The 26,030-nt window shown below is 40.3% G+C and overlaps 1 protein-coding gene and 1 pseudogene across 2 annotated transcripts in view; both read left to right on the top strand.

Moving 5' to 3' along the window:
* MYO1D (myosin ID) overlaps positions 1-26,030 on the top strand; it is a 348,885-nt gene that overhangs the window by 287,366 nt on the left and 35,489 nt on the right. The window lies entirely within an intron of this gene.
* LOC126063096 (elongation factor 1-alpha 1-like) lies at positions 1,683-3,529 on the top strand (annotated as a pseudogene).

Below are 26,030 nucleotides of genomic sequence, written 5' to 3'. Positions count from 1 at the left end.
CATTAAACTATAGGTTCACACACACACACACACACATTCCCGTCACCCATAGCACCGAGCACCAGTTAAAAACCAGTGGCCAATGATTCGGCTCTAACTCGTGGTGACCCCATGTGTGTCAGAGTAGAGCTGTGCTTCATAGGGTTGTCAATCGCTGATTTTTCGGAAGTAGAGCACCAAGTCTTTCTTCCAGGGCATCTCTGGGTGAACTCAAACCTCCAGCCTTTGGGTTAGCAGCCAAGCACGTTAACTGTTTGCACCATGCAGGGACTCCTGCACCTAACCCAGGAAGCCCTGAATAAATATTGAAGGATGAAAGGAAGGAAAGCAGGCAGGTGGGTAGGTTCTGGTTAGAGGGCGGCGCAGATATGGAGTTCACCCTGGTTTGTACATGATGCTACAACACTGACTGTGTGGTCACTTAATGGTAATTGCTAAGTATAGGGTGTCGGCTTAGAAAGGGAAGAGATCACGTGCTGACCGAGATTTTTCTCAGTGACGCTGTGAAGAAAGCTGACTTGAGCTTCATATCCATATTTTTGTAACTAGAAACTTCAGAGGGAGGGTAGGAACAATCTGCCTGCTAGTTGACAGCCCCTTCTCAGCTCAGTTTGACCAGATCATGAAAGGGAAGGCAAGGAGGCAGCATGAGGATCCACCCCTTCTGTTGCCTGGGCTTTGCACGTGCCTCTGTGCAGGAGCTCCGACGGCCACAGGGACTCTGCACAGGTCATTGGAAACCAGTATGTAACGTGGAAATAGTTCTACAGATCGTCTCCTAATCATCAGTGGGCAGCCTGTAGGCAGCAAGCTGGCTTCCAGCTTCTTGCACATAAAGCTCAGTGAAGCAGACTTGAATCAATTGTTGATGCATCTTACTGTCTCTTGCTACTTAATATTCCCATGAAGCCTTTAGACCAGCAAGAATCAGAGTAAACCAAAACAGTCATCATACGTAATCAAGAAAGGGGTTAAAAAACAACTACTACATTAAATCAGTTATTTAGTAGCTTATCTTTAAACTGATACATAGTTGCTTTTTATGGTGGGATTGAATGTCATCTGTGCAGTGAGGGAAAGGGAGAGGTGGAAGGAAGAACTGGATGACTTTTTCAGTATTTTTAAATCATAAGTAATGAATTTGTGGAGGATGAGATTAATTTGAAGTCTCGGCCCATGGGTTTGAACAACAGTGGGAACCATTTCAAACTGAGTAATAAGCAATACAGTGAAAATTTGCTTCCTTATATTTTTTTATATTTTAGCAAGGAAAACAGACAAGTCACCAAAAGAAACAAGTGGTTAGTAAACACTGGAAGAAACAAAGCTCAACTCCACTAATAATCAAAAGTATGTTAACGAAACAGTAAGAAACTATTTTTCCTTCAAGTCAGTGCAGTTTTTTAATAATAATATTCTTTCTACATTTGTGAGACTGTAGTAAGATTCTGTGTTGGTATGTGGCTGCTGAGAGGTAATTGATACAAATCTTGAAAACCACTTGAAAATATGAATCGGAAGTCTTTAAAGTGTTCCTACCCTTAAAAACGCTGAAAGGAAATGTAATAAAACATTAATAGCAGTTATTTCAAAGATTGTGTTATACATTTAGAGCCAGAAGAAGAAGATAAACGTTGTTGATTTTGAACTTTTAGAGAAATATATCATAGTAAAAGAATCAGAAACATGGACAAAAATTTACATACAAAGATACATATAAAACCAAACCAAACCCATTGCCATCAAGTCGATTTTGACTCATAGCAACCCTTTAGGACAGAGTAGAACTGCCCCATAGGGTTTCCAAGGAGCAGCTGGTGGATTCAAATTGCCAACCTTTTGGTTGCCAGCCAAGCTCTTAACCACTACACCACCAGGGCTCCAAAGATGCCTATAGCAGTTATTTATAAATAGTGAAAAACTGGAAACAACCTAAACACTAAAAGAATATCTAAGTAAATGATGGTATAGCCATATGATGAAATTTTGTGCAGCCATTAAAAATTATGTTTATAGCCTTTTTTTTCACAACGGGTTTGCTGCCAGGACACACGTGTTCGTGAAAACTATCGCAAAGTCTAAGCCAAAATGGGAAAGGAAAAGACCCACATCAACATCGTCGTCACTGGACACGTAGATTCAGGCAAGTCCACCACTACTGGTCACCTGATCTACAAATGCGGTGGGATCGACAAAAGAACCATCAAAAAATTTGAGAAGGAAGCTGCTGATATCACCATTGATATCTCCCTGTGGAAATCTGAGACCAGCAAGTACTATGTGACCATCATTGATGCCCCAGGACACAGAGACTTCATCAGAAACATGATTACAGGAACATCACAGGCTGACTGTGCTGTCCTGATTGTTGCTGCTGGTGCTGGTGAATTTGAAGCTGGTATCTCCAAGAATGGGCAGACCCGTGAGCATGCTCTTCTGGCTTACACACTGGGTGTGAAACAACTAATTTTTGGTGTTAACAAAATGGATTCCACTGAGCTACCCTACAGTCAGAAGAGATATGAGGAAATTGTTAAGGAAGTCAGCACCTATATTAAGAAAATTGGCAACGACCCTGACACGGTAGCATTTGTGCCAATTTCTGGTTCTAATGGTGACAGCATGCTGGAGCCAAGTGCTAACATGCCTTGGTTCAAGGGATGGAAAGTCACCCGTAAGGATGGCAATGCCAGTGGAACCACACTGCTTGAAGCTCTGGATTGCATCCTGCCACCAACTCGTCCAACTGACAAGCCCCTGCGTCTGCCTCTCCAGGATGTATACAAAATTGGTGGTATTGGCGAGACTGGTGTTCTCAAGCCTGGCACGGTGGTCACCTTTGCTCCAGTCAATGTCACCACTGAAGTGAAGTCTGTTGAAATGCACCATGAAGCTTTGAGCGAAGCTTTGCCTGTGGACAGTGTAGGCTTCAACGTCAAGCATGTCTCTGTCAAAGATGTTCATCATGGCAATGTAGCTGGTGACAGCAAAAATGACCCACCAATGGAAGCAGCTGTCTTCACTGCTCAGATGATCATCCTGAACCACCCAGGCCAAATCAGTGCTGGCTACGCACCTGTGCTGGATTGTCACAGAGCTCACATTGCTTGCAAGTTTACTGAGCTCAAAGAGAAGATTGATTGCCATTCTGGTAAGAAGCTAGAAGATGGCCCAAAATTCCTGAAGTCTGGTGATGCTGCCATCATTGACATGGTTCCTGGCAAGCCCATGTGTGTTGAGAGCTTCTCTGACTATCCTCATCTGGGTCGTTTTGCTGTTCATGATATGAGACAGTTGCTGTGGGTGTCATCAAGACAGTGGACAAAAAGGCTGCTGGAGCTGGCAAGGTCACCAAGTCTGCTCAGAAGGCTAAATGAATGATACCCGTAACACCTGCCACCCCAGTCTTAATCAGTGGTGGAAGAACGGTCTCAGAACTGTTCGTCTCATTTGGCCACTTTAATAGTAAGAGACTGGTCAATGATAACAATGCATCGTAAAACCTTCAGAAGGAAAGGAATGTTTTGTGGACAATTTGTTTCTTTTTTTGTGTGGTAGTTTTAAGTTATTCATTTTTAAAATCAGCACTTTTTAAATGGAAACAACTTGACCAAAAATCTGTCACAGAATTTTGAGACCCATTAAAACAAAGTTTAATGAGGAAAAAAAAAATTATGTTTATAAACTTTTTGATGTCAAAAGAAAGTGCTTATGATATAATAAGTTTTAAAAGTATATTAAATTCTATCTAAATTGTGATCATAATTTTTTAAAAGAAAATATGCATAGAAGGAAAGGCTAGAAGAAAATATGCCAAAATGTTTAATTCTGGGTGCTTTTATTTTGACTTCTTTCATCTTTTCTATGCTTTCCAGCTTTATATGTATATGAGCATATATAACTTGATAATCAAGGGAAAATTGAAGGAAACGATCGTTTTGTTTTTTATGGCAAAAGTTAAAGACAAGAAGGATATGTAAATATTAATGTTAACATGTTAATGTCACAATATTAATAATGCTTCTCTAGATGGCAAGATAGGATTATAGACAGAATTTTGTTTCTACTTCTTTATACTTTGCAATTTTTCTACAATGAACATGTAAATTTTCATTGAAATTGAAGAACTAGGAAAAAAAGAAATAAAACCAGAAAAAAATGAAAGCAAAAAGGAAAACTGCAAAACGTATAATAGGGCTGAGTCAGTGATAGAGGTTATAAATGCTGTTGGTTCACTTCTAAATACGTCCACACCTCACTTAGCTACATGGTTAAGTTCCAAAGACCAGGTCATTATGGGAAAATCAGTGTATGCAAAAATGGAGGATGATCATATCAGATCACAAAAATGAAGAATGGCTACAATCGTATGTAACTGCCAAATTACATCATTACATAACTGCCAAACCACTAAGAATCATGGCTCAGCCAAGTTAACCCATAACCTTAACCATCACAGCCAGTGTTACTCTCGCCTCATCCCTCGGCGTTCATTACTGCCAGACGTAGTCCGATAGTAGATTTTTTACTATCGTGGTAAATGTGAAGTGTTGCATAATGAAAGTTGATAAGTGAAGAGTAGGTGTATCTTCAAAAATGTAGCTTTCTCTGGAATACTCAGCAGCTAACCTTGAAAGTCAGAATTTTAACTTTAGGCATAAAAGTTTTATATCATGGATCATTTATTTTAGTTGTCTCTGGGTGTTAAAATTTGTTCATATGTCTACATACACATATTTCTTTCTTGCAATAACTTTCCTAGAATACTACTGTCTGGTTTAGCTTTATCTCAGAGATACTTACAAACTCTCTCTGTATCTCTGATGACCTTCCATGTCCATATGAATCAATTACCCTTTTATGTAAAAAGAAGGGACCAGATTATTCCCCAAAACAGCTTAATTTTAGCATCAGGCGTATTATTTGTCACTCTTTTTTTGCAGTTGAATGAGAGGTACTAGTAGAATAGCAGCTGTATCACTGCATTGCAACAACATAGCATTGATAAACACAGAAGTTGACACCGAGTCAACAGATACTTCATTTAAAGTTCTGTGACTGGGAATGGATATCGTTTATTTAAATCTCAACAAATTGTTGCCAGGTGATATCAGTGAAAACAAAGATGTTTAAGACAGTAAAAAGAGTGCCAGGAATGGAAATAGTAAGGAAGTGTGATAAAAGACATTGGGACTAAAAAAAAAAAAATTTTTTTTTAAAGCCGATGAGAAAAAACAGACGTTACTTCAGACAATTAAAATCCCTACTGTGTATGAATTACAAATATGTGATTTGGTTAAACTTTTTTTTATATAACCTTTTCTTTAAGAACTTCCTCAGCAGGCAGGGGGCATGAAATTCAAAATCCCATTCAGTAATTTAAAAGTCCTTGACAGACAATTGCGTTCACAATAAAAAGAAGATTGGATTTTAGCATTAGAAGAACCAGTCCTAGCTGAATGGCCTTGGGCCACTAAACCTCAGGTTTTTCATCCATGAAAAGGATAAACTCAAATTGTGTGTGTGTGTGCACACGTGCACTTGAGCACATGCATGTGTGTGCACAAACACACATGTGCATATGCTAAAGTACTTTGTAAACACATGCAGATAATCATAAAAATAGTTAACAATTATCTAGTACTCCATGCTAGGCTCTACACACATGGTAACTCATATAAACCTCACTACAACTCCAGGAGGTGAGTTCTATTATTATCCCCTTTAGATAGCTGAAGAAACTGAGGCACAGAGAAGCTAAGTAACTTGCTCAAGATCACAGCCAATTAGTAATGGACAAGAACCCAGGCCATGTACTCCAGCGTCTGTGCTCTTAACCCCTAGACTACACTGCCTCTCAGATGTCAGGCACTCGTGCTGTTCAAGGCATAAGGAGTGAAATATTTAGCTGGAAGCACATGTTAAAATGGCAAATGAACGGGGCAGAAGAGATGACCTTGTAAATGACCTCTGTTTCCTCTCATCTCCCTGGGAATTCGTTCTGTGGCAAAACTGGTGAGAATGTGGAAGAAGCCTTTTCTCCTGAAAGGAAAGGGCATTTCTGGGCTCTTTTATTGTCAGTGAGCCCTTGAACAGAGAGTGGGTTGTTTGCTGTTTTCCAACAACAGGTGTGAGCATATGCTGATAGCAGTACATGGCTTCTTTTCTGTTTATCCTGCCCTGAAAAAGGACGAATATAATGTGCTTCCACAAAGTGTAAAGTAGAACACTTTAATCAAGCTTCAAAGAACACTCTCTACTTCCAAGAGCAAAGTCTTTTTTTTCCCCTGCTGCTCCATTGTAAGTAAATGTTAACTGTCTAGTGCCCATAGTTACTTTCCAGCCTGGTGGTGCACAGGCATAAATTGTTTCTGTTGCGCTTAGGTGCTCAAGTGTTGGGACTTACTCTTTCCCCTGTCCCACAGCTGTCTCCACAGGTAAACGGTGATGAACTAGTAGTCCAGGGATTGGCAAACTAGACAGCTTGCAACCCAAAAATGGTTTTGTATTATTAAATGGTTCGGGAAAAAAATTAAAAGAATAATTATATAAAATGCAGTACATTGAAAACTACATAAACATCAAACCCATAAATGAAGTTGTATTGGAATGTAGCTATGCTTGTTCATTTACATATTGCCTATAGCTAATTGTGACAGATTGTATGGCCCAGAAAGCTGAAATATTTAGTCTCTGGACCTTTACAGAAAAGGTTTGCTGACCTCTGAACTAGACTAGCGGAGCAGCTCAGGCCCCATCCAGTTTGGCCACCCTTACAAGCCAGTTCCCGCTGCTGCCATCGAGTCGACTCCAGCTCATGGCAACCGCTTGTGTGTCAGAGTAGAACTGTACTCCATTGGGTTTTCAGTGGCCGATTTTCAGAAGTAGATCCCCAAGCCTTTCTTCCAAGGTGCAGCTGAGTGGACTCCGTAGGCCATGAATATGGGATTCTAGTTGGGAAGTGCAGGAAAACCAGCCTGGAAAGCAGAGGAGCCAGATTGTGACAGGCCTCGTATTCAGGCGAAAGGATTTGAGTTTTAGCCAGTAGACGACAGGCAGCCCAAACAGAGGGAGATTTTGTTTTTCTCATTAAAAATATTTCTTCTGATAACACAAGTAACTCTGTGTTTTGGAAATTTTGGAAAATGCGGACAAGTACATTGAAGAGAAAAAAATCTATAAGCACGCATTCAAACCATTGTTGAAATTTTTAGATCTTCTTTGCATAGAGATAGATATTTCTTTCCAAAAAATGAGATTTTTCTGTACAAGCGATTTTATAACTGCTGTTGTTTTCACCTCACAGTATAGAGCAAACACTCTAAAGAGGTCTTCCTGTGTCGCTAACTATTCTTTTCCGGCATATATTTAATATCTAGTGTTTCATGCTAAAAATGAACTAGAATTTATTGACCCAACCCCTATTGTTGAACATCCAGGACCTTTCCAGTTTTCAGCATTTTAAACAATGTTGTGATAATTACCCTTAGAGGGATATATTTATTCATATCTGTGATTGTTTCCTCGGGAGTTCTAGAGATGGAATATTGGGATGGGGGTGTGGATTTTCAAGGCTTTTGATGCATGTTTCTAGATTGGCTTCCTAAAAGCTTGTACCAATTTACCCCCCACCAGCAAAGGTTAGATGTGCCTCAGGTACCAAATACCCACTCAGCACTGGATTTAATTTGCTGATCTGACAGAGAAAAACCTTGTGGATCCATTCTTTTAGTCTACACTTCTTAAATGAAATTGAACATTTCCCCCCATGGGTCTACTTGCCAGTGAAACATATTTTGAGAATTGCATGTTAATATCCTTTGCCTCTGTTTTTCCTTCTGATATATTTATCATTTGTAAGATAAATAAAGATATTTATCATTTTGTAAGAGCTTTTTATATCTTAAGACCACTGACCCCCATGTATGTTGCAAATATTTTCCCAGTTTAACATTTAAATTGCCTTACAGTAGTCTCCGACTTACAACATATTCTAGTTGAAACGAACCGTGCTTAGGACCATCTGTTTTTGCTTTTTGTATATCTTATCATTAGTAAAATATACTACATACGATATTGCAACGTATAATTTGCTGATGTCATCATCCTCAGATGTACACTCCCAGATGTTCAATGTTATGATTTACTGTTCAAAACACTGCCCTATAGCAGGCTATGAAAACTAAAAAAAGTATTCAACTTATGTCAAAATCGACTTACAATGGAGTCCTCAGAACAGAACCCCGTCCTAAGTCAGGGACTATTTGTATTATTTGGCAGATATCTTACATTTTTATATGATCACCTCTTTTCCTTTAGCCTTTGTATGAACACTTAGAAAGTCTGACCCACCGAGAGATCAGATAAATATCCATTTATATTTTCCCCCTCACTCTTCTGTGATTTTGTTTTGTAAATTTAAATGATCTATCATTATTAATCAGACTTCCCTATTAAAAAGATAACTTCAGAATTGTGGAAAATGTTTCAGAGGTGGACAGACCTGGTATTACAGAGACCAGTGAACCAGTTACTGTAGTTGACCAAGAGGGGTATGATCAGCCAGTCATTTACAACCCTTTTTCTGCCCCGCACAGTCCAAGTGCAGAGCATATGCCCATCCATAATATATCTCTCATTACACACAATGACTCTCAGTAGATGAGGGCTGAGGGGGAACTCCCAGCTTAGTTGAAAATCCCTGGTCTAAGGCCCAGCAGTGATAGTGGACATTTCAAGGAAAGGACCTGTTTAACAGAGGTTTGGGGTAGGAGGCTGCTGACAGGGCCAGCAGCTGAGCAGCTCTAGGCAATGAGTAGAGCAACTGTTGTTGACACCTAGTTTTTTTATTTGGGTAACTGGATGGACCGTGGTTCCATTAACCTAGACTTAAAAGACCCGGGGAAGCAAAGCATTAGAAAAGAGGGTAGGCGCATAGCAGATGACCTAGACAACTTAAGACTTGTGCATTTTGAAAGGGTATAGGTGAGCTCTGTTTGAGATATCCAAGCAACGAGAATGGGAGTCTGGGGCCAGAGGTCTGTGCTGGGGAATGTAGATTTGGGAGCTACAGCTGTTTAAGTTAGAGCAATAGGAATGAATGAAACAAGCCAAGTGTGGAGAGTAAGAAGAAAAACATGGCCAAGAATGGAACTCTGGGGAATGTTGAAGAGGAGAAATAAGCAAAGGAAACTAAGAAGGAATTGTCAAAGTAGGAAAACCAGAATACAGTGATGCCAAGAGTTTCAAGGATTGGAAATAGCCTCCAGCTTTGGTACTTTCTAGCATTATACCAGGACTCTTTGCTATGTAGTCAAAACCTATCTCCTCTTTCAGCTACCATCTGCTACCATCTGCCCTAAACTCCTCTATGTTCTTCTCATATATCTGCTGCCTTAACAATTCCTTATCATTGTACATACTGCTCCCTCCCAGAATGACTGTCTCCACCTTCTACGCCTAATAAGCCACTTATCTTCTAGGATCTACCACAAATGTCTCCTCCTACATAAAGACGATCCTGTCCATCCCTCCCAAAAATTCTAGCCTTTGTTCTCGGAGCTTCTTCAGCACTATAGTTCTTACTTCTGGGCTAATGTATCACCTTGTGTGGTAGTTGTCTACTTATCAGTGTTTCTCAGACCTTTCTAAGGAAATTCTTCTAGCAGTAGGGAAGAGTAAACTTAACATTCACTGGGGCCGTATCCAAACACAGCCTATGGGAAGCCCAAATTTTCTTCTAAAGTCCTGTGTTTTACTTTAACAAGTAATGCTATTTTTCATTCACCTCACATGTCAGTTTTAATTTAATTGAGTGTTAAAATGTATCCAATTACTTACATGGAGTAAAACTAATTCTGTAGGAATATTCTCCATGTTTATTCCATGGCTTCACTTACTCTAGCACAGTTGGAGTAACAGTGCTGTAATAATCATAAGGGAATGTGTATCCCATCTTCCACCAGATGAAAAGCACTTCCACTGCAGAGACTTTGTCTTTCTCAACCCCAGAGCAGTAACCCAGCGTTATTTATATTTACAAAAGCAAAGTGGGAAGGAAAGAAAGGCATGGAAGAATGGATGAATGGATAGAAGAAGAGTAGGGAGGAAAAGGATAGATGGAGGGACAAACAGATGGATGAGAGGGAGGCACAGATGGCATACATGGGTGGATAAAGTCCAGCCGTAAGATAAGACCTTAATCAGAAGTCATTGGTGACCTTACTGAGAACAGATTCAATGTAGAATGTGGAATGGAAGCCAAATTGCAAATGATAAAGGATAAGCAGTACAAAAGTAAAGAATACATATATAAACCACTCACTCAAGAAGCTTGACTCTAAGGTGTGATGCGAGAGAAGGCAGTAGGTAGAAGGGCACTGCTTTCCACATAGTTTATTTAATTTGAGGGCATCTGGAGGGAGAGATAAGGGCAGGTGGATTTTCTGGTCTTTTTTTGTAATGGGGGAGACTTGAACATGCTTGTAGGCTGGGGATTGCAGGAGAGACTAAAATATTTATTTACTCAATTCACTCAAGAAGTATTTATTGAGGTCCAGCAATGTGCCAGGCACCATACCAAGGAATGAGCGAGTCAGATGAGTTTCCTGGGCCATCGAGCATTCATGCTAGTGGAAAATATAGGAGCTAGAGAGGATAATGGGCCGCCAACCAAGAGAAGATAGAGCCTCATGCTGATGGATGCTTGCTCAGGAAGAGCAAAATATTTTAATGTTAGTCTAGGTCAGACTTAATTATGGAGGTGAGACTGCTGAAGAAAAAAACTGCACTGATTCCAAAGCCTCTGAGATATGATTTTGGATTTTCAGCTGACGAGGACCTGCTGGTTCTCCCTTCCATAAATGTAGGCACAGTAATTTAGAGTTGAAAATGTCTGTTGGAGGGTGTGTGTGTGTATGTAAAGGGCATGGAAAAACAGCGAGAGGAAGGCTGGATGTGTCCGATGCACATTTGCCAAAAACATTTCTCTCCTGTGATTCATACAAGGTGGTGCTTTCAGGAGACAGAAGTGAAGCAGGGACAGAAAAAGCCTTGGTTGAGTCTCTGTCTAGCCAGTTCGCCTAAGCCCTTCTGGTCTCTTGTAAGTGACTCATGTTCCTTATGTGTGACTTTCTTTTCATACTCTGGGTAAGCGTGCATACCAAAATCCAAACCAAACCCACTGCCATCAAGTCAATTCCAACTCATAGGGACCCTATAGGACAGAGTAGAACTGCCCCATGGAGTTTCCAAGGAGCATCTGGTGGATTCCAACTGCCAACCTTTTGGTTAGCAGCCGTAGCTCTTAACCACTATGCCACCAGGGTTTCCAAGAGTGCATAATACTCCACATATTTGCATCTAAATAAAAACAAACTATGTGATCTGGGCGTGTGTTGCATAGTGATTTAATCTACTTCATAATTATGTTAGTGGTCATTCTCTTTGAATCCTACAGTTTGGGACTTTTCACACACCCTCCCCCCCAGAAGTCAGTTATTACCAGACATCAGTAGTTCCCTGTTTACTTAGAGTGAACAAAATATTTTCAGTGTCAGAAACTATAGAAGATCTCATTGGTAACTCTAGATTAATGCTGTTCCGTAGATAATCTTAAGAAGAAATGGCTGTGAACTGGATGAAAAGATTATTTTTGAATTTCTTCAATTTTATTATTTCTATCTCTTTTATTGTAGGCTATCCCCCAAGGACTTTTGAGAAGTAGGCAGAGTATATTCACAAGTACCTTTTTTTAATTACCTAGGGGAAAAAATCAACAAAAAATAAAGACATTGGACCCTGGATCTTTGATATGCTTATTTTTAGTGATGCAGTATTACAGAGGCCTTACTAATCCTCTGTGATTACTGTAACTGTGGAAAATTTTCCTTTAACCTTTGCAACAGGTTAGATCATGAGATAATAAACACCAAAAAAAAAAAAAAATCACAACTCTGTACCATTGCTTAAAGCTTGAAAATCTTTTTTCATAATATTTATTATAAAGAGATTTGGCCTAACTGATATTATTAATATTGAGCTTTTAATTAAATTGTTCGTATTTAGGTATTCACTGTCATAGAACACTAAATTAGGCACATCTCTGTAGAAATTTACACTTTTCAAAGGACTTTTACACTGTGCATCTTAACTTTACAGACCTGTAAAGTAGTAATGCAATTAACATACCCTTGATTTGACACCTGAAGAAAGTGAGGCACATGGAATAAAGAGACTTGCCCAGGGTCTCACAGATAATTGGCATTGGCATATGTCACAGACCTTGCCACCAAGGAGGTTATAATCTAAGGCAAAGCCAAATGACCATTTATAAATCTCCTAGCACAGCATCCAACTCATGGTAAGCGCTCTCCAAATGTTAGCTATCATTAAAGTATTTAAAATTACAATTCCTATAAACAGAAAGAAATTAACATTAACTCCACTAAAGATAGAGCTCCCTAAGTTGGAAGGTCACTCCTGTCCCCACCCTGTGACCTTGTTAACATTTGCAGAAGATGACCCAGGGATCACTGCTCACTGCTCAGCTTTAAATTTTAATGTTTATATTTCCATCAATGGTTATGTGTTTTATGGAAAATACATATTTGTATTTTATGTATATATATAAAATAAAAAGGGACACCAGATAAAAGGTCAGATATCCGCCCATTGGCGTCTTAGTCAAAACAGCATCTTCCCACTGGTACTGGGCAACAGGTTTTTTTCCAAGAGCAAATAAATGATGGTTGAGTCAATGATCTGCTGAGATCCTGCTCAAACAGATCCTGACCTAGCTCTAACCCCTTCTTGTTAGGCCTCTTTCTTGTTTCCTTCCTCTCCCTTCCATACACAGATACTCTAGGGGACAAGCTTTTGGTGGGAGCCAAATATCCGCAGTGGGTGATGACCCCAGAAAGAACAGGTTTATGGCTCAGTAGCATCTCCAATGATGATTACCCTTCACTCATATTAGGAACAAATGAGGAGGCACCTTCACACTGGGCTGTCCAAATATAGATGGCTTTTTCTTTGTAGTAAATTCTCCACCACGGAGATACTCAAACCGAGACCAGGCTATCACTTGAGATGTTATAGAAGATGTGGGTTTGTCGGACAAAATAACCACGAAAGACCGTCCCTACTCTGAGTGTCCGTGATTCTGAGTCAGCTTAGTCACCTTTATGCCTTCGGACACAAGAGGTGTGACGTGTTAAGGACGATGCACTATGAACAGCATGGCATTTGTTTAATGTACCCCATCGCTTTGAGCTTCGTGTTCCTCAGCTGCAAAATTGGGATAAAAATACTTGCCTCATGGGGTTTTCATGCAGATTAATTTTAAATCATAAAACATAATGTGAAATACATGGTACAGTATCTGTCAAGTGCTCAATAAGTGGTGGCTATTTTTAAAGATTCGCAAAATGCCACATGCTGTAAAACATACAAAAAGTATTTGATTCCTGCTTTGAATAAGATGAGTTCTCCCTTAGGTATCCTGGTCAGTCTTCAGTAATGAAGCTTAACAACAGTCTAGATAACCCAAACAAAGTAAGTATCACCTTGTACTTTGAGCTGCATCTTTGAACTTGTATTTGAGTATTACCAACATATCCATACCACTTTTAGGTTTAACAGACTCAGACCTAGTGGAACATGGAATTCCTTTTTTTGGGGTCTCACTTAAAAGGCAAGGAAACTCATTTTCCCATATTTGGAAGCATCAAGATTTGGGGAAACAGTAGGTTCTCTTTAAATGACTATCCCTGACAGCTGCCCCCAAAAAATCCTTTGTCTGCTTCACTAGGAAAGGTGTTGGAAAGGAGCCAGCACGTAGGAATTAAAATGACAACTGGTACAGAACAAAAATGTGCTAAAAATACTGAAACCAAGCAGAATTCATCATCTGAAAATAAAATCGAGTCTCTGTGTGCCCCTGCTTCTGGACCTGCTCACAGCCATGACGGCTGGGTGTTATTTGGGGGTGACAGTAATTATGGAGCTGAGTGCTCCTCGGCAGAGACAGACAGAGCTCAGAGCAGAGGGATGGTTTCCATGGCAATAGCATCAGCATCTGAATGACTTCCTGTCACAACAAGTTGGTGATTTAATGAGTTCATTACCGAATTCCAAATGAAAACAGGAAAGTGGATGAGCTAGTGTTCTGTCCTCAAAGTGGCTGAATCTGTGGAGGGAGAGCCATTTCTACTGAGTGCAGCATCAGAATGGGTAACTATGCAGGCAGCCTGGGTGTTCCAAGTGGGGTGGGCCAAGGGGAGGGAACCCAGGACTATGAATCTGCAGGCACGTGGTCTGTGAAGGCTTCAGGGGCTGGTATTCTGGGAGTGTGAAAGAATATCACATGAATCTCCATTATAAGCTTGCCCTGGTTCAAAACTAATAAAATTAATTATCACAGAAACCTAGCTCATGGCTTCAGATGCACACCGCCTAGTATCCCAAGTCCTTTAGAAATCAGAAAGAGAAACGGATGTTAATTTTAATAGTGCACAAGTCACCCCACTTCTATTCTTCAATACAGCACAGAGAGGCTGTTAGATGGAACAAAAACATATCATCTAGATACCTTCTGAAATCTGGAGTATAATTTATAGGGTCAGTTGAATGTAAAATTTGAACTGCTAGCTAATGTATCACAATAATGATGTATTATAATTAATCTTTCATACCCTACTCTCTTTGCTAATGAAAAGTCTACCATCCAGCTGATAGAATAATATAGCCTTTGTCTGATCGATTAACCAGGGACCAGATCAGGGCAGAAGGAAGAGAGCGGCCATGATTCTCCAGGAGCGTCTTGTTAGTTGAAAGTGGAATGGTATTGCATTTCTCTCACATTCCCTTCCCCATTCAGTTCAATAAATATCTGACCCTTCAAAGTGTTTACAGCCTAATAATAGTGATAAAATTAATTCAGAAAGAACCATAATAGAGGGAAATGCTACCATTTATTGCCTGCTTACTAGGAGCTGTGGCTGAGTCATATGGTTTATGTAAGTCTTCTCATCTAACCTTTTAATAACCCCATGAGATGGGTATTGCTCCCATTTTTCAAACCAGGAAACTGAGACCCAGAGAGGCTGTGTAATTTGCCTAACATGCCCATGGCTAGTAAGTGGTAGTCAGGATTTTAACTCAGTTCACTGTGACTCCTCAGCCCTTGTTCTTATCTGCTTGACCTAAAGAGAAATGCACACTCAGGGCCATGAGCATTCAGGGAGAAGAGGACAGAAAGGAGGTGGTATTTGATAGGGCCTTGGAAGTGGACACAGTCCCTAGGAGGTGGAAACAGTTAACATGCTTGATTGCTAACCGAAAGGTTGGCAGGTCAAGTCTACCCAGAGGCACCTTGGAAGAAACGCCTGGTGATCTACTGAAAAATTAGCCATTGAAAATCCTTTGGGGCACAGTTCTGCTCTGACACACACGGAGCCACCATGAGCTAGAATCAACTCAACAGCAACAGGGTTGGGTTTTGGTTTTTTTGGGAGGTGGGTGGACTCCTCTGCTCCCCTCCCCTACGCTAAGCAGTGGCTCCGTCTCAGGAGTGTAAGGCTGATGGCTCAGATCTGTGCTCAGTTACCAGGAACAGAAAAAACTTAGAGAAAGGAAAATCACAGAGAATTAAAAATCTTCATTTTATCTTCTATCAAGTATTTGACCGGATTAATAAGATGGTAAATTTGACTAATTTGGCCTTCTCTATTTTTTTTTTTTCTTTTAATGACTAGAATACAAACCTAGAATAGCATAGAAGATAATGGATGTGTGTGCACACACACGCACCAGTATGGATCCTTTCTGTTTTAACCAAGATAAGCCAAAGCAAGTGCCTGTCTAGTGAGATAACCTATGACTAACATGTAGTTGAGTCTCTCATTTGTCTGTATGTGAATGGGCTGACTTTCAGAAATGACATCTGGCATAGTTTCCTGGGATCCCTGACAGTTATTAGCTTGTCATTGTGTTTTTAACTCTAACCAATAAAAGACACTGAGAACTAGAGAGGGTGCTTGTATTTGCAAAGAGTGCTGCCCTAAGGTGTGGCCAATAACAAAACTTTCACCAGCCCAGTCCCCCTCGTGTTTGGTGATTCCTTTAAAAGGTTTCATTAATTAATTACTTTTGTTAATTTATTTTATTAATTAGTGTTTTATTAAGTCATGTGTATAATTTGGACAGTTATTTTTTTTAAGCCAGTTCCCTATAAAAATAAGCAAGCCTTTATAGCTTTAATATGTGTAAACCCAAAAAAACTCATTGCCGTCGAGTCTATTCCAACTCATAGCGACCCTATAGGACAGAGGAGAACTGCTCCATATGGTCTCCAAGGAGCGCCTGGTGGATTTGAACTGCCAACCTTTTGGTTAGCAGCTGTAGCTCTTAACCACTATGCCACCAGCGTTTCCATTGATATGTGTCAAAAAAAAAAAAAAAACCCGTTGCCGTCGAGTCAATTCCGACTCAGTGACCCTATAGGACAGAGTAGAACTACCCCATACAGCTTCCAAGGAGCCCCTGGTGGGTTTGAACTGTCGACCTCTTGGTTAGCAGCCATAACACTTAACTACTACACCACCAGGGTTTCCTATTAATATGTGTAGGATCACCTAATCAAGATTTAGCAAGACCACCTCTCCCAGCTACCCAGTCTATGCAACACGCCACTGCACAGGGTGCCTCTCACCTAGACTGTGATATGAAAGGCACCCATGGAATAGTGCAGCATGTCAGCCCTCATATTTAAACTGTCACCAGGTAATCCAATCAATAACGTATAATTGTGGAATCCCAGGGTGGTAGTGGAGCTCCGGATCATTTAGTCCGATTTCCTCTGTCTGCTGTACTCCCCAAGTGGTCAGCCTGCCCTTGCTTGGATGCTTCTAGGGTTGGGGAACGTGTTACTTCTAAGGGTTAGAGGGCTGTTTCACACAGGCCTCCTTGGACTTACCCCGGGTCGTGCTTATGGAACATTTAGAAACTACTCATTCTGTCTTGTCAGCAAACTGTTGGCTTTTTTAAGCGTTACCTCCTACAGAGTTTGCAAATGCATTTTCCATATGCTACAAGGTGTAAACACATCACACTGTGTTTGCTCTTTAGGTGTCCCTTCCCATTAAGTACACATGTGTAGACATGCGAATCAATAAAGTATAATAAACTGGGCCACAGCTAAAACAGGGCCTGACCACTGGTGTCACAAGAGAGGCAGTGTGCCTCACCTCCTGTCACACTGTGAGAAGCAGGCAGTGGGGCAGGCCTACACATGTACGTCCCAGATAAGGCACAGTAGCAGTTGTGCCAGGCTCCTTGGCCCCAGAGAACAGAGAAGTTCTTTAGGCTGGATAGCGAGAGAAAAAAAATGCTTTTTCCTTTCTTAGAAGAAATATTGCCCTACTACTCATGTGGCGATAATTCTCTTTAGGTCCAGTGGCTGTTCAGCACTTCCGTTTCTTACTCTTTGTCACTCAGCTAGGCACTGAGCATATGATGACGACTAAGGCATGAGGCAAACAGGCAAATGAGAAGACAAAGGCCACTGAGAAGGGTAGGTGCTAGAACAGATGTGTGCACACGGGGCTCGTAGGAGGAACAGCCAAGCCAGTGGGAAGGGAAGGGCAGTCTTCAGAGCCTTCAGGGGAGGCTTGCCAAAAGAGTTATAGCTGAGGAAACACAGGAGGGGAAGAAAAGAGGAATTAGCCAGGTGAAGGCAGAGGAGGAAGAGAGAATGTTGTAGTAGAAACAGAATGTGCTGGAACTCACCGTGCTTAGGCAGCTCTAAGAGCTAAGTCTATATAGCTGGGTGTGGGGATGGGGGGGCGGCGTGGAGACTGCTCTGGAGGAGGGCTAGAGTGGGGAAAAGGCAGGAGCAAAGTCCTCTAAAGCCTCAAATGCTGGGTAATTAATAACAGGGTGCACACAATGAGCGTGTACTATGTACCTGGCATGGTGCTAAGGCTTTATGGGCATTTTCTCTTTTATCCATCAACACGTTCTGTTGGACCTGGGACTGGGCCAAACAAAGGCTCTGTGATTCTAGAGATTCTCTGAGTCAAAAGATTATATACAGCTAGCAACAGCTTTATTGAGATATAATTTACATTGCATACAATCAACCCACTTAAAGTGTCCAATTCAATGGTTTCTAGTGTATTCACAGACTTGTGCAGCCATCACCACTGTTAACATTAGAACGTTTCATCACCCCAAAAAGAAACTGTATACCCTTTAGCAGCCCCCCTTTATTCCTTCTAAACCCCCACCCCCGCCCACTGCAGCCCCAAGCAACCATTAATCTACTCTGGTTTATTTCACTTAGCATAAAGTTTTCAAGGTTCATCCATGTTGTAGCTTGTATCAGTACTTCATTCCTTTTTATTGCCAAATAATATTTCATTATGAGGATATACCATCATATTTCATTTATCCATTCATCAGTTGGTGGGCATTTGGCTTGTTTCTACTTTGGGGATATTATGCATAATGCTGCTATGAACATTTGTGTACACGTTTTTATGTGGACATATGTTTTCATTTCTCTTGGGTATATGCCTAGGAATGGAATTGCTGGGCCATTTGGTAACTCTTATGTTTAACTTTTTGAGGTACTACCAGACAGTATGGAAACCCTGGTGGCAGAGTGGTTAAGCACTATGGCTGCTGACCAAAAGGTCGGCAGTTGGAATTTCCAGGTGCTTCTTGGAAACCCTGTGGGGCAGTTCTACTCTGTCCTGTAGGGTCGCTATGGACTGCTTCCCAAAGCAGCCACACCATTTTACATTCCCACCAGCAATGTACGAGGGTTCCAATATCTCCATTCCACACCAGCATTTGTTATCATCTGATCTTTTCGATTATAACCATCCTACTGGGTGTGAAGTGAGATCTCACTGTGGTTTTGATTTTCATTTCTCTAATGACTAAAATATTGAGCACCTTTTCATGTACTTATTGACCATTTGTATATCTTCATCGAGAAAAATTTATTCAGATCCTTTGCCCGTTTTTTTAATTGGGTTATTTGTCCATTTATTGATGAGTTGGAAGAGTTCTTTATATATAAGTCCTTTATGAGATATGTGATTTGCAAAAATTTTCTCCCATTCCATAGATTATCTATTCACTTTCTCAATGGTGTCCTTTGAAGCACAAAAGTTTAATTTTGGTTAAGTCAATGTATCAAGGTTTCTTTTGTTGCTTGTGCTTTTGGTGTGGAGACTGTATTTTTAACCAGTATATTTGAACTTGATCCTGGAGGTTATGGGGAGGCACTGAAGGATTTGAAGTTGTAGAATAAATTAATATTTGTATTTTTAAAAAATCAAAATAAGAAATGGGCATGTGTTTAATATTTGTATTTTTAAAAAATCAAAATAAGAAATGGGCATGTGTTTAATATTTGTATTTTTAAAAAATCAAAATAAGAAATGGGCATGTGTAGTTGGCTGATAATGGCTCCTAAGGGTATGTCCACGTCCTAATCCACCAATCTGTGAATGCCACCTTATTTGGGAAAAAGGCCTTTGCAGATGGAATTAAATGAAGCATTTTAAAATGAGATTATCCTGGATTATCCGTGCGGGCTCCAAAGGCCATCACAAGTATCCTTATGAGAGAGAGGCAGAGGGAAATTTGACACACAGAGGAGAAGCTGATGTGAAGCCGGAGCAGAAATTGGAGTGATAAGGCCACAAGTCAAGGAATAATGGCAGACTCCAGAATCTGCAGGAGGCAAGGAATGGATTGTCCCCTAGAGCCTCTGGAGGGAACACAGCCCTGCCAATACCGTGATTTCAGACTCTGACCTACAGAACTATGAGAGAATAAATTCCTGTTGTCTTAAGCCACCAAGTTTCTGTTAATTTGTTTTATTAGCCACAAGAAACGAATTAAAAAAAAAAACCCAAACTAGTTGCCAACGGGTCAATTCCAACTCACAGCAACCCTATAGGACAGAGTAGAACCGCCCCATAAAGTTTCCAAGGAGTGCCTCATGGATTTGAACTGCTGACCTCTTGGTTAGCAGCCGTAGCTCTTAATCACTACACCACCGGGGCTCCCAGGGAACTAATACAACATGGTTTTTAAAAAAATCAAGTAGTGGAAGAATTTAAAATGAAAATATAAATAAACAATATGCTTATGCTATTTTTTTTTTTCATTTAACACATTTACACATTATTTATTGATCTTTGACTATAAAAGATGATAATTTAGCTGCCTTTGGTCACTCTCCCAATTTTTGTTAGTTATATCATTATCTTTATTTCTACTATTACTTTTGCAACTCGAAATACTGTATTATTGATCTACGACATCATCAATTATAAGATGCAATATTGTTTTATATTCCACTAAGGAAAAACAACACAGCCAATTATACTTTTAAGGAATCATCAAGAGTAAGTAAGAACCACCGATGACTGCCCTAACAGGGAACACAACAGAGAACCCTTGATGGAGCAGGAAAACAGTAGGATGCAGATCTCAAATTCTTATAAAAAGACCAGGCATAATGGTCTGACTGAGACTGGAGGGACCCTGGAGGTCATAGTCCCCAGACCCTTTGTTAGCCCAGGACTGGAACCATTCCCGAAGCCAACTCTCCAAACAGGTATTGGACTAGACTGTAAGATAATGATACGGGTGAGGAGTGAGCTTCTTGGCTCAAGTAGACACATGAGACTATATGGGCAACTCCTATCTGGAGGTGAGATGAGAAGGCAGAGGGGGACAGGAGCTGGTTGAATGGACATGGGGAATACAGGGTGGAGAGGAGGAGTGTGCTGTCACATTAGGGGGAGAACAACTAGGAGTACATAACAAGGTGTGTATAACTGTATGAGAGACTGACTTGATTTGTAAACTTTCACTTAAAGCACAATAAATAATTTGTTTTTTTGTTTTTTTTTTTAAAAAAAGGTAAGTAAGGAGCATTCCCGTTTCAGAGATATTAAAGGTTGGGAAAAAAAAAATGGTAGGCTTTGGAATCAATGAATACAGCAATATACAAGAATCTTTTTCCTGTTCCATCAACTCCAGCCATGGCCTGTTGACTTAGTACTACATGTAATGAAGGTATTAGTGCCCCTGCTTTTTCCCCACTGCTCCTTTTCTCTCTCTCTGAACTTTGGACAGCGACAGCTTTGCATTTACATTGCTAAATATTAACATTGACATTCTCTTCTGTTTTGATGGTTGATCCTAAAGCTGAAAACCAATAACTAGCATGTATATAACTAAGATTTTGTAATCCTTGTTACCCTCAGATCCAAGTAGTATGCTAGGGCTACATTTCCTTCTTTATGGATTCCTTTCTCTCTCTATGGACACCTGTGCTCCGTAATGGCAAACTCTCAGTTCAAACTGTTCATTTCATAATTAGAGTCTTAATATATTGTTTGTCACTGATAAATCCCATGCTAATTATAAAAAACAATTAAACCCTAAAAACCAAAACTTTATGGTACTGGCATTTATAGCTCCTGCTCCTTAACATCACTATTTCTATAGACCTTCTCTCAAATTCCTCAATTTATCATCTAGACCAGGGGTTGGCAAACTTTTTTTGTAAAGATCCAGTAAATATTTTCAGCTTTGCAGGCCATATAGTCTCTGTCATAAGCACTCAGGTTTGCCATTATGGCACAAAAGTAGCTGCAGACAATGTGAAAACGAATGGATGTTACACTGTTCCAATAAAACTGCATTTCCAGAAACCAGCAGTAAACTGGATTTGGCCCATGGACTTCCGCTTGCCAACCCCATAGCTAGAAGAATAAATGCTAACTCTCATATCCTAGAAGACTATCAAGATTTCAATTTGGATGGTTTTGAATAATCTAAATGAGATGATTATGACATGGGTCACACAAGACCAGGAAAATCTAAAATTCTTGAGACACGGTTAATATGGGTTATCTTAGAGTGCCAAGAGGAAACAAGTCTGCTGAAGTTGCACTCTCACACATTTCTCCAATCCTCGGATAAATCAAGAAAGACAGAACAGAGAAACATCTATCATCCAACCACATATTTCTGGGTCAGAGGTGGCCTTTCAACTCCAAAAATAGAATTCTTCCCAACCTCCAATTCCTGCTGACAAGAATTGTGAACCCTTAGATTTCTAACTGTGAAAGGATGCAATTCATGGGACTGTTTTTTTCAAACCACCAAGATGAAATACTGAGTAATGAGGCTTAAAAGAAGTCAGTAACAATTGTTGGAATATTGCCAACATGTAAGGGTATCAAATGGAAAATTGTCCAAATTATGACACCGATCAAATTCCAGGAAATAGTTCAAAATGAAATATGTACTACGTAATAATACTTTCTTATTCATACTGTCATTTTTTTTTTTTCCCCAACTCATATAATTCTGAGAAACTAATCCGTTGGTATTGCCTTTGGGATTATCCATTTGAAAATGTGGGAAGTTAAGCCACCACTTAAGATTCATCATTTCATGATTCTTGTAACCTAATGTCTTGGTCATCTAGTGCTGCTGTAACAGAAACACCACAAGGGAACGGCTTTAACAAAGAGAAATTTATTCTGTCACAGTCTGGTAGGCTGTAAGCCCAAATTCACGGTGTCAGCTTTAAGGGGAAGGCTTTCTCTGTCGGCTGTGGAGGAAGGTCCTTGTCATCAATCTTCCCTTGGACTAGGAGCTTCTCTGCGCAGGGACTCCAGGTCCAAAGGATGCGTTCTGCTCCCAGCTCTGCTTTCTTGGTGGTATGAGGTACCCTCCTCTGTTCGCTTCCCTTTCTTTTTTCTCTCTTAAGAGATAAAAGGTGGTACAGGCCACACCCCAGGGAAACTCCCTTTACATTGGATCAGGGATGTGATCTGGGTAAGGGTGTTACAATCTCACCCTAATCCTCTTTAATATAAAATTACAATCACAAAATGGAGGACAGCCACAGAATACCAGGAATCATGGCCTAACCAAGTTGACACATATTTTGGGGGATACGATTCAATCCATAACACCCAGGTAGCCATATTTTTGGTTCATTTTGATATCCAAAACAATAAGAAACCACTCACTTTATCAAGACAGTTTGGTGTTTAAAGGACCTGGTTTAATAGGATCTTTGGTTTTCGCCATCAAAATATTAGTTTTGATATCATGCTTGTTTCCTTTTCACCAGACCCAGAAAATACCAGAATCAGAGTCTGTAGCCTGGGAGACGTGTAACTTCTCTGCTCGCCTCTCTCTCATTGTGCTCTACTTCTCACAACCCTCTCTCTGCAGGAATGGGATTAAGCTTTTTGTGTGTGTGTGTGTGTGTGCGCCCTTCTCCCTTGGGTTACTACAATCTTATTTCTGCAAGGAAAACACTCTGAGATCCTCAACAATATTATCTAAATGTTACTGAGTTTATTTAAATATTTAAAAAAAAAAACCCATTGCCATTGAATTGATTCTGACTCATAATGACCCTATAGGACAGAGTAAAACTGTCGCATAGGGTTTCCAAGGAGCAGCTGGTGGATTCAAACTGTCAACCTTTCGGTAAGCAGCTGAACACTTAACCACTGTGCCATAAGTGCAATATATTGTTTTTCTCTTCAAAGAGATTGAAATCTTTGTTTCAAAAAGCATATTTTTTAGTTATTTACTTGGTATTCTTGGCAGCAAGCTAGGTCCTAAAGTGAAAACTTAACCAAACCAAACCCATTGCCGTCGTGTGGATTCCAACTCACAGCAACCCTGTAGGACAGAATAGAACTGCCCCACAGGGCTTCTAAGGCTCTAATCTTTACAGCCTCGACAAGACATATTGACATAGTGGCTACAACAATAGGCACAAGTATAACGATGATTGTGAGGGTGGTACAGGACCAGGCAGTGTTTCATTATGTTGTACATAGGGTCGCTGTGAGTCAGAACCAACTCGACAGCACCTAACAACAACAACCTTTACAGAATTTTTACAGAAGCAGCTGGTGGGTTCAAATCGCTGACCTTTCAGTTAGCAGCCAAGGGCTTATGAAAACTCAATAATTATACTGAAATGAGCAAAAGACTGTATTTTCTATTTTATGCTTTAAAATAACATGTTTGCGTGAGCTAGATCCTTTTCCCAAAAGTATACCATTCACTTTTAATATGGATTTAATATGGATTAAACTTTGAATTTAATTAGGACTGAAAAGAGCCTTTAATGGCAATAGCACCCATACTTGATTGGGTAGGAGACACACCTTCTGTCTATGACTCTCCAGTCCACACCGAACATCTCGTGTGACTCTGCAAAGACCAAATGGCCGCTGGATACAGCTGTGTGAACCCAGCTGAGTGATTTTCATTTCGGGAGAGAAAACGTTTGTGTTTTAACTCTTCATCCTCTGTTTGTAAATGGCGCACAGATTGGCTAAGACGACACCTGTTGTTCCCTGCTGACTGAAGGGCAGCAGCTGGAGGTTGGAGAGCTGGCCATATTTTGCGCACTCAATTCCATTTCTTCTCATGGCCCTCCAGCTGGTTCAACAACGCCAAAGCATGTGCCTGCGTCAACAGGGGGTAAAGAGGAAAGACGGGAGGAGGGATTTATTCGGTGATGGAAACACATATCCCCCAAATAAGACGTTAATATTAGCCCTAGCATCTGTCAGTGGAACAGCTGCAGGAACTTCGCCACCCTCTTCAGCTGTTTCTTTTTGTACTTCACTCACCCTTTGCTACACATTATTACAGGACTCACTGATAAGCCTCTAGATACCATACCTGTTAAGGATTTAAACTCTCTGAACAAATGGTTCCTCTCTGAGAAATGGAGTCCTCGCTCTTTGTCTGTGTCAGCCTTCATATTATCTTGCTCTGGGATGTTCTTTAAAATAAATAAAGAATAATTGCGTTCTTTTCTAATTATAAAAATAATTACTGCATGTTCCTGGGGAAACTTTGGAAAGCACAGAAAAATCTAAAGAAAAATAAACATTACCTATCATTTTGCCAACAGAAATAACTACTGTTCGTATCGTAGGATAAATGGAGTTGCGATGGAAAGCAAGCCTTCTCACCCAAACTGGTATTGGAAGTTGTCAGTGGACTTCTCAGTAGTTACACTGGAGCGAGGGATGGCACAGGGCGGGAACTTGAGAGTTGTCGTGTGCTGTCAAGTCAATTCCGACTCATAGCAACCCCATAGGACAGAGTAGAACTTCCCCATAGGGTTTCCTAGCCGGTAATCTTTACAGGAGCTATCGCCAGGTCTTTTCTCTTGCAGAGAGGCTGGTGGGTTCAAACCTCTGACCTTTAGGTTGGCAGCTGAGTGCTTAACCATTGTGCCACCAGGGCTCTTTAACCTGAGAGTATCCTTATCCTGTAGGAGCATAATGGACTAGATACACTTCACAGCAGATTGGCAGTTTGGTGGTTTGTAGCTGGATAATGGTGTAGTCATTAAGTGTAAATGTCAGAGTAAAGTACAATGACCTCTAAGATTGTATCATTTCTCGATTCCAGATGCTACTGTTAAGACAGGAATTTTCGTGTTCAGGAAGCAAACAGTATTAAAAATAATAACTGATGCTTAGTGCTATAGAATCTTCAGTGTTGTCCCAGTCACGCTTCTCCACGATACAGCATTAGTGTCTCTGTATAATTTTAATTCCCCTCCCCATGCTGATCATGTTTCCAGGTGTTAGATTAAGCTATCCAAACCTTCATCGAATGCTTCTCCTAGTGTGCATTATTATGCATGTGCATGGACTTTTTTTGTTTGATAATACAGGTTGTTAATGTCTTGAGCCAGGTTTAGAAAATTGGAAATTAATATCTCTGTAAGTGCTGAGCTTTGCCCTTTTTTTTTTTTTTTTCAGGGAAAATAATGACCTTTGCAGAATCTTTTTCCAACAATATTCTTCTTTGCCCTCCAACAAATTTTATTCAGTATTGCAGAGTAAGCTCAGTATATAAATCAGAATTCTTTCAAGTGAAGTGACTAGTTTAAACCCAAAATTGAATATGCTAGAAAAAACTGGAATACTCAGAGT

Source organism: Elephas maximus, chromosome 19 (genome assembly GCF_024166365.1).
Source record: "Elephas maximus indicus isolate mEleMax1 chromosome 19, mEleMax1 primary haplotype, whole genome shotgun sequence".
Taxonomy (NCBI): domain Eukaryota; kingdom Metazoa; phylum Chordata; class Mammalia; order Proboscidea; family Elephantidae; genus Elephas; species Elephas maximus.
The sequence above is the reverse complement of the archived record's forward strand: the minus strand, read 5'-3'. Positions and strand labels throughout refer to the sequence as shown.